Below are 9,519 nucleotides of genomic sequence, written 5' to 3' on the forward strand. Positions count from 1 at the left end.
GGGCACGAACCCGTATCCCCTGCATCGGCAGGCGGACTCTCAACCACGGCGCCACCAGGGAAGGCCTCAAAAAGGTACCTCTTAATGTCCTCCCCCTGACTTCTCTACTGATTACTTAATCTTTCTGAGCTTCAACTTCTTCATCTGCAAAATGAGGATAAATTACTGCTCACCTCACTATGTTATTGTGAGGGTCCAATGAGTTAATGTCCGTACAACACTCAAGACAGTGTGTTGAACAAATTCATCTGACTGTGTTCACCCACACCCGTGCTCCGAGTTCCATGAGAGCTGGGCTCTTCTTTCTCCGCCGTGCATATCCTGCGCCTGGCACAGGTGCTGGTTTTTTGTTCTCGGGGGTGAATGAGTGAATTTCAGGTGGTGGGGGGAGGGGTGGAGGCGGTCCCTCACCTGAAGGGGCACCACTCACATTGAAAAAGTAGACCACGCATCTGCTGGGATGTAGCATCTTCTGACTTTCCCTCCACAGCCTCCCCAGGGAGCTTCAGGGCACCCCGGGAGGGGTGTAGGATAGCTATTGATCCCCTTATCCAGGTGAACCTCTGAAGCATGCAGAGGTGAAATTACACAGTGAGACGCAGAGTCAAGACTCGTCCCCTTTTAGCACTCAAAGTCCTGTGTCCCAGGGACCCCCTTACGTCTCAGGCAAACCAGGATGGTTGGTCATTCCAGATCAAGTTCCAAACCCTAGTCTGTGAGGAACCCCACCTCCGCCCTCCTCTCATTGTCTGCAAGTTTTTTAGTGAGTTTCCTGAAGAGGAGACAATGCCCTCCAGTCCAGAGGACCTGGGCCGCTAAAAAAATCAGTCTCCCTCTTACTATTTCTTACTCACTCCCAAATTCAAACTCACAGCACACCAGGGTGCGGGGGAAGAGAAGGGCGCAGACTTGGGGCTAGGAGTTCAGCTCACTTTGACAGAATCATGGCCACTCCTGTGACTGGAGAAGGAGGCTCCTCAGGGCTCTCAGGCTGGTGGGGGACAGGGACGTGTGGACCTGTGGCATCAGTCTGGTGGCTGGCCAGCTGGAGAAGGGTCTCTGAAGGGCAACCTCCTGACCTGGCCCCTCCCCAGCTGGCCTTTGGCTCCCACCCCATCTTCCTCCCCTCCCCTCGCTGGGCCTGGTTTCCTCTATTAACCAGGGAAAGGGAGCTGGTCTCTGAGGGCCTTTCCGCCCTGAGGTTAGACTTGGGGCCAGCAGAGTGCTGGGAAATGCAGCCCCCAGAGAGGAGACAGAAGAGGTCAAGCCCTCTTGAGCAAGTGAGGGCACAGCCCAGGCCTCACGTGCGTAAAGAGACTCATCTTCCCAGGCTGCCCCAGCCCGAGCAGACCCAGCTCCCACCCCACTGGCCTCATCCTCGTGGGCCACTGTCCAGGGCAGCTGCTTCTCTGCTGGTTCCCCAGAGGCCTCGGGGCCAGCGCCGGGACAGGGAGGGCCAGGGCTGGCCCAACACAGCCTGCCCTCCTTCCCCTTGCTGAGGAGGAGACGCCCACTCTTGTGGCCTGAGACCCGCAGCCCTGACGTTGGCCTGGCTATGGCTGGGTGGTCAGGGCCAAAGGCTGAGCGAACACCAGGCCCGCTGGGCAGCTGGTCTCCCACCTGTGGCCACCGTGAAGCCCCCTATCCCCCGGGCCACGTGGTACTCAGCAGGGTCAGCAAATGCGGACATGGAAGGCAAGGCCTTTTGGGGGGACTTGGCAGGGAGAAGGCACCCTCAGGGGGACTATTTCCTGCTCCCCTCACCTCCTGTAGAAATACTCTCTCCCCATCAACCTCCCTGCCAACCTCAGTCAAGAACAACCTCAAAACTGGCAGTGAGGGACTTCCCAGGTGGCGCAGTGGTTAAGAATCCGCCTGCCAATGCAGGGGACACGGGTTCGAGCCCTGGTCCGGGAAGATCCCACGTGCCGCGGAGCAGCTAAGCCCATGCGCCACAACTACAGAGCCTGCGCTCTAGAGCCCGTGAGCCACAACTACTGAGCCCACGTGCCACAACTACTGAAGCCTGTGTGCCTAGAGCCCGTGCTCCCAACAAGAGAAGCCACCGCAATGAGAAATCCACGCACTGCAACGAAGACCCAACGCAGCCAAAAAAAAAAAAAAAAAAAAAAAAAAAAACAAAAAAACAAAACAACCTGGCAGTGGGAACCCAGAACCAGCTCTGGATTCTCTCCTCTTGCTGGTTGACCCCAGGCAAGGCCCCCATCCTCTCTGGCTTCCTCTCCCTCTCCTGGTCCAGCCTCAGTAGATTGCTTCCCTTATTTCAACATCACAGGGTCCCTGTGAGATGGGAACGATTAATACAGGAAATAACATGAGAGCAACAAATACGTCTGTTTCATGGAGAGGGAGTACTCGGTGGCCCAAAGACACAGAGGTGCCCAAAGTCACATGGAAAGTGGCAGAGGTGCTGGAGCCCAGCCAGGCCTCCTAGGTGAGGAGAGAGGGTCCTTTGTAATAGAGTCTGGCGGTGGGATGAGGATGAGGACCAGACCAGCCACAGGGCCTGGCATGGAACAACTCCCTAGTAGGTGACACGCTTCATCCGTTGCTTCACTCATTCATCTTGGGAGAGTCCTCTTTTGTGCCTGGCCCCATGGGAAGTGTGTGGGCATGGAAGGCAGCTCAAAGAGCTGAACTAGGAGGGGCTTAGGGCTGTGATCTTTGCAGCTGCGTTTTCTCAAAGCCTAGTCCACAAACCTCTGCATCTGAATCACTAGGGCGTTAAAAATGCACATTCCTAGGTCCTACCCCAGACTCATGACCATCACCAGATCCTTATAAAAATGGTTGCTTTGGGGACTTCCCTGGCAGTCCAATGGTTAAGGCTCCACACTCCCATTGCAGGGGGCACGGGTTCAATCCCTGGCCAGGGAACTGAGATCCCGCACGTTGAACGGCGTGACCAAAAAAAGAGAAAGGTTGCTTTGGACTTGGGGCATCTCAGAAATGTCAGAATTTGGGGCATGGAACTTTTTCTTTTTAATAAACTTATTTATTTATTATGTTTGGCTGTGCTGGGTCTTTGTTGCTGCACGCAGGCTTTCCCTAGTTGCGGCGAGCGGGGGCTACTCTGTTGCGGTACACGGGCTTCTCACTGCAGTGGCTTTTCTTGTTGTGCAGCACGGGTTCTAGGCGTACGGACTTCAGTAGTTGTAGCTCGCAGGCTCAGTAGTTGTGGCTCGCGGGCTCTGGAGCACAGGCTCAGTAGTTGTGGGCATGGGCTTAGTTGCTCCACGGCCTGTGGCATCTTCCCAAACCAGGGATTGAACCCGTGTCCTCTGCAATGGCAGGCGGATTCCTAACTAATGCACCAGCAGGGAAGTTCCAGGCCTTGGAACTTTCTAAGGCAAAGGCGGCAGGGACTAAAAGGTGGCTGGAGGTGGGTCAGGTCTGATGACATTCTTGCTGCTCGGCCTCCCCTCCCCCAAAGTAAACCAGCAGGTGAGAGGTGCAGGTGGAGGGCTCCAGCTCAGGTTTCAGGCCTGGGGACACTCCTTCCGAGCTCTCAGCCACCATAAAATGCTCCTTTGACCTGGGAGTCCCACATCTATAAAATTTAAAGGAAGAAATAAGCTCTGTGTCCAAACATGTTCATTCTGGCCTCGCTTATAATGGATGAAAAAAATTAACTGAAAACTACCTAAATATTGGACGATGGGGGAAAGGTTAAGGGTGTGACCCTCGCTGAGTGACGTCCCCTGGTTGGGGATACACTAAAGGGTGGTCATGGGAATGCAGAGAGCCGCAGCTGTCGGGTGGTGGGAAGGCTGTAAGGGAGGAGAGCGGGAGTCAGATTGTCTGGTTTACATCCTGGTTCTGCCCCTTCCCAGCTGTGTGACCTGAGGCTGTAACTAAAGCCCTCTGTGCTTCAGTTTCCTCATCCATAAACTAGAGCTCACAATAGGATCTACCTCCTAGGATTATATGAGCACTGAAGGAGTTAATACACAGAGTGTTTACAACAGTGTGTGTTAGTCACTACTGTTAAACTATGTAAAACAGGCTGCTATGGGCTGAGTTGTGTCTCCCCAAATTCATCTGTTGAGGCCCTAACCCCCAGGACCTTAGGATGTGACTTTCTCTAGCACAGAAAAAAAAAAAAAGAATATGACTGTAGTTGGAAATGCAGCCTTTACAGAGGTAATTAAGTTAAAATGACCTGATCCAATATGACTGGTAGCCTTATAAGAAAAGAAAATTGGGATACACAAACACACAGAAGAAAGACCTTGTGAGGACACAGTGAGAAGGCAGCCATCTGCAAGCCAAGGAGAGAGGCCCCAGGAGAAACAACCCTGCTGACACCTTGATCTTGGACTTCTCGCCTCCACAACTGTGAGAAATAAGTTTATGTTGTTTAATCTACCCAGTCTGTGGTACTTTGTTAGACAGCCCTAGCACACTAATGCACATGCCTAGAAAATTTTAACATGATACTTACTACAAAACAGCACTATATCTAACATTACATTTATTATCTCATGTCAATCTCTCAACCTTGAGGAGGTTATGTACTATCCTCCCGTTTCAGAGATGAAGAAAACTGAGGCTTGGCTAGTGAGCGGGAGGGCTAGGATTGGAACCAGGTCTATGTGACTCCAAGACCCCATTCAAAGCCTGGCTCCATCCCCCTTGGTGGGGCCCCACTCAGCCCCTTGCACCCCCAGCTTTCCTCCTTGGACAGATAGATCATGTACTTTCCCACCTCTGTGCCTTTGCACATGCTGTTCCCTCTGCCTGGAATGCTCTTCCTACTGCTTGCCTCTCGGGCTAACTCCTATTCAATTCTCCTAAACAAAACCATTTATTTATTCATTCATTTATTTAGGCTGCTCCGGGTCTTAGTTGCCACACGTGGGATCTTCATTGCGGCATGCGGGATCTTTAGTTGTGGCATGTGGGACCTTTAGTTGTGGCATGCAGACTCTTAGTTGCTGCACGTGGACTCTTAGTTGTGGCATGCATGCGGGATCTAGTTCCCTGACCAGGGATCGAACCCAGGCCCCCTGCATTGGGAACGTGGAGTCTTACCCACTGGACCACCAGGGAAGTCCCAACAAAACCCTTCTTGAACCTCACCTCCTCTCTATGCTTTAACTGACAGCCCTGCAGATTTGCTCCTTTTCGGGGCTTCCAATCATTCTGTGCTTTATCTTCATGAAGGTAAACGTCACTTGTTTCTACTGTCGCGTTTATACTTTATGTTGTATCCACGTGCTTGCTGTAAGCTTCTTGAGGGCGGGGGCTGCGTCCTCCTCTGCTTTGACTTCTAACTCCTAGCACCAGGCAGCCCAGAGAGGCATCCACACACACCAGCTGGCTGAGGTTAGGGGGTGGGGCTGCCATGCTGGGACTGGAGAGAATATTCCAGCCTTAGCAGTAGATCCTAAGCAAAGGAATCTTCCGCCTCCTGCCCGGGGACTGGGTGGGGGAGGCAGATGAAAGAGACGCCCAAAGTCCCCACTCTTTGCATGAGAACAGGGATCCTATGACCCCCCTGGGGGCAGCACAGTGGCAAAGGGAGAGGCAGAGGGGTTGGGTGGGGCCGCCCCACCCTCCTTTCCCAGGGTGTGTCCTGGGCACATCACACCGCCTCTCTGGGCCTCATATGTTTCCTCATATGTGAAATGGAAACAAGAGTTGCTACCTCAGGTGGGTGCTGGGGGCTTAGATGTGGGTGGGACACAAAGGAACCGATGCCGGATTGCCTGCTTGCCGGACACTGAGGCAGGCAGCGGACCACAGACGGACAGCTACTTGCCTGTGGTCAGCCGGGATGCCAGCTAAAGGTGGGGAACCAGCTCAGCCAGCAATCAGCAGCTGTGTAACAGTGGCGCCCTTGCTCACAAAAGGTGCTCCCATCCGTGGCTGTGTGTGGACAGCTGGCTCAGAGGCTGAGCGAGAGGCCAGTCAGACGTGGCCGGGAGGCATGGAGAACAGGGGACCAGACTCAGGGTGAATTCCAGTGGGCATTCTCCGAGGGTGAGGTCACCACCTAGCTCCCCAGGCTGTCGGAGCCACAGGCACCACTGAGCGAGCTCTAGAGCAGGAGGGGGTGGAGGTGGGGGTCAGAGCCAGGACACAGAGCCAAATAAATACAAGACCCACGGCCTGGCACCACGACCGACCGGCCCCTCCCATTGTGAGGTACTGGGGTTCTTATCTCGGGAAATCTGGTGTTTCCTGTTTAAGATGTAGCTTAGAGTTGGGGGAAGCTGGGGGGGAGGGGAAAAGCAAAGCAAAGGACATTTCTCAAGAGCCTGCTGGGTACACCAGCATGTTTAATCCTCAGGATGACCTCATTCCGTGGTGATTATTATTAGCCCCACTCTGCAGATGGTGCAATCGAGGCTCAAAATGGTGGAAAACTTTGCCCCAAAGACAACACGGTATAGCTAATGGGTAAGAACACAGAGACTTTGGAATCAGACACATCTGAGTTCAGATCTGAGCTCTGACACCCGTTCATGCCGAGTTACTTAAGCTCTCTGGGCCTCAGTTTCCTCATCTGTAAAACGGTGATAATGATAGTCCCTACCTCCCTGGGTGGTTGTGAGGGCTCGGTGAGATGGCACAGGTGACACACACTCAGCGAGCGCTAGCCACCATCATCCCCATTTTGCTGATGTGACAACTGAGCCTCAGAATGGTGATGCCCACCACTGGTGGGGGGCAAGTGCAGGGTCTGAACCCAGATATGATTCTCCCGGCCCTACTTACACCACCGTGGACTGGCTGATGGTGGCCCCCAGCTTCCAAAAGGCTGTCAGGAGGTGGCTGAAGAGGGGAGGCTCCCAGATTTCCGGCAGAGACGTGGAAGCCAGCCTGGAGACTGGGGTTCAGGGTCACGCCTGCAGCCGGTGTTCCAGGCAGCGGAGAGGAACTGCGGCAGCATGCCTGGAAGCCTGGCTTGTCCGCAGCATCCTGCCCTCCGCCGACATTGTCCTCTGGACCCTCCCAGCCCAGGGACTGAACATTAGGGGTTTCCGGCAGCCTGGCCAAACTACCTTCACTTTCCGGAGAAGCCTTCGCCAGACGGCTTGGGTAGGGGCTGAGCTGGCCCCGAGCCCCGAGCCCCAGGCAGGGCGTGCTGGGAAGGGCACTGGCGCAGCCCCAATAACATCCCCGTGAACTCAGGTCCTGACCCCGGAGACTGCCCTTCTCAGAGACACGGCTGCCCTCCTCGCTCCTGCTCCTGGAGCCCAGGGAAGAAAAGGCCGTGGCTCATTTTCATTTTAGGGTTGGCTGAAGTCACGGCACTCGGCTTCAGGTCCCCATCACAAACATGCTGTGACCTGGGCAAGCCTCCACCTCTCCGTGCCCTTCTGAGAGTCTAGAGGATACCCCAGGCCCCCTCGCGCTCTGACATTCATTTAGGGTGACCCGCTGCCCTTTGCTCTGTTGTCTTAGAGCGTGAGCTTCTTGAGGCTGTGGTCAGTTTCCCTCCCATGTTCATCGGCATAGAAGGAACCCGCAGTGTGACCACCATTCTTCCATCCAAATGTCTCTAAGACCTGCTAAGGCTCTTTGGTAGTGAGCATTCCCATCTGGAACAGGGTCTCGGCCATTCCGCTAAGGTCACTCAGCACTGTTTCCTCATCTGTGTAATGGGGAGAACTGCCTGGCAGGGGAGTTGTAGGGGTCACAGGAGAGAACATAAACTCTACAAACTGAAGCTTCCACCTCTGTCCCCCGCCTCCGGATCAACTGGATAAACTTGGTATTACGAGAATAAGTGTACAGAAGCCACACCCCAGGACGTCTCGGGGCTGAGGGGGAGCCTGTGGCTGTGCCCCCTTTGCTGGGCTTTGCACGTATCTGTGCTTCAGAGGGGCGGGGGGCGTCCCCCTGACCCCAGCAGAGCTGCCAGGCCCCACAGCTGCACTGCCAACCCCTCTTCCACAGGCCCAGGAGCCCGAGGCACCCAGAGGGCAACGGTGGGGCCGACGATGCAGAGCCAGCGGTGTCCTGGTGAGATCAGCGCCGTGGAATTAGTCAGACGGGATCACCTGAGGATCCTGCGCTCACAGCCAGCGACTCATGCCGCGTCCAGCCTCACAGGCGGAGAAGCCAGCTGAGGTGGCAGCACCAGCTCACCTCGCCCCGCAGCACACCTTTTAAGGAGAGGGCGCTCCAGGCAGCTCAGAGGCCTTTGCCAGCCCTTCTCCATACCTGCCCAGGGCGGGTGCAGGGGCCAGACCCCAACCTGGGTTCAAATCCGGCATGGCACTTTTCAGACGTGACCTTGGGCAAGTCAATTTCCTGGAACCGGTGCCTTCACTTGTAACATGTTAATAATTCTTGCCTCGCAAGAGAGGAACTAAATGAGGCAGCGCATATGCAAAGTGCTTGGCAGTGGGCACCTCTTAAAGGAGTGGTAGAGGACGACAGCGGGAACGGCCCGGGGCTCGGGAGTCAGGCTGCCCGGCTCTGAATTCTCGCCCCAACCGTTACTTGCTGGGCGTCTTTGAGTTACTCAGCTCTGCATCAGTGCCTCTTCTATAACGTGAGATGACGCTGCCTGCCTTGTCAGCCAGTGGTGAGATTAGGATCACCCACTACCTTCTGCAAGGTGATGGGGGAGGTGCAGGAGCAGGGTCAGCCCAGGTGCCTGTGGACTTCGTGTCTTGGACAACGTCCCCACCCTCCCTTCCCCACCCTCCCTGAGTGGGTCTCGTGCGTGAACGGGAGCGATGATCAGTGCTTGCCTTGTGGGGCTGCTGGGGGGGGGCGGCGGTGCTTAGAACAGGGCCTGGCACCCAGGAAGTGCCCTCTGAGCACTGGCTGTTCTTATTCATCTTACACATAGCTCTTGGCCTTTCCCCATGAATGCCAGTTGCTGGTTTTCACATGCCTGTGACAGATCCCAGGCCTGCGGCCCTCCAGAGGCCACAGGCCCTGCTTCTGAGCCAACTCCGCCCTCTGGCGCCAGCCACAGCAGCCTTCCCAAGGCAGTCCTGGGGCCGACCCCTCAAAGACCCTGCAGTAACACAGGCAGTTCCAATAGGAACACCAAGGACACCGAGAAGAGCGCACACAGCACCCCAGGGCCAAAGGGAAGGGTGCCAGGATACCCCTGCCACCTGGCACCCAGCGAGCGGGCATCTCAGCTGGGCAAGTGAGCCAAAGGGCAGCTTGGCCACATGAGGAAGAAGAGGGGTGGGCTTTCCCAGCTGGCAAGCCTGGTGTGCCTGGCACCCTCCTCCACGGGCCACGGCGGGGGCTGGGAACAAGAAGGGGCAGAGAGCCTGGCCCTGAGGCCTCGGAGTTCCTGTGTGCACACACACAGGAAGGACAGCCCACCTCCCAGTGGGCTGGGGTGGGGAGAGGGGCAGGCCAGGCTTCTGCAGGAGTGTGGGCCCGTCAGCAGAAGAGGCCCCCCGAGGATCAGTTTTAAGAGCTCAGGCTGCAGAGGCAACCAGCTCTGGGTAGAAACCTGGGCTCTGCACCCTGACAGCCTCTGTGTCCTCATCTGCATAATGGGGACAACACACA

This window comes from Physeter macrocephalus, unplaced genomic scaffold (genome assembly GCF_002837175.3).
Source record: "Physeter macrocephalus isolate SW-GA unplaced genomic scaffold, ASM283717v5 random_110, whole genome shotgun sequence".
Lineage (NCBI taxonomy): Eukaryota > Metazoa > Chordata > Mammalia > Artiodactyla > Physeteridae > Physeter > Physeter macrocephalus.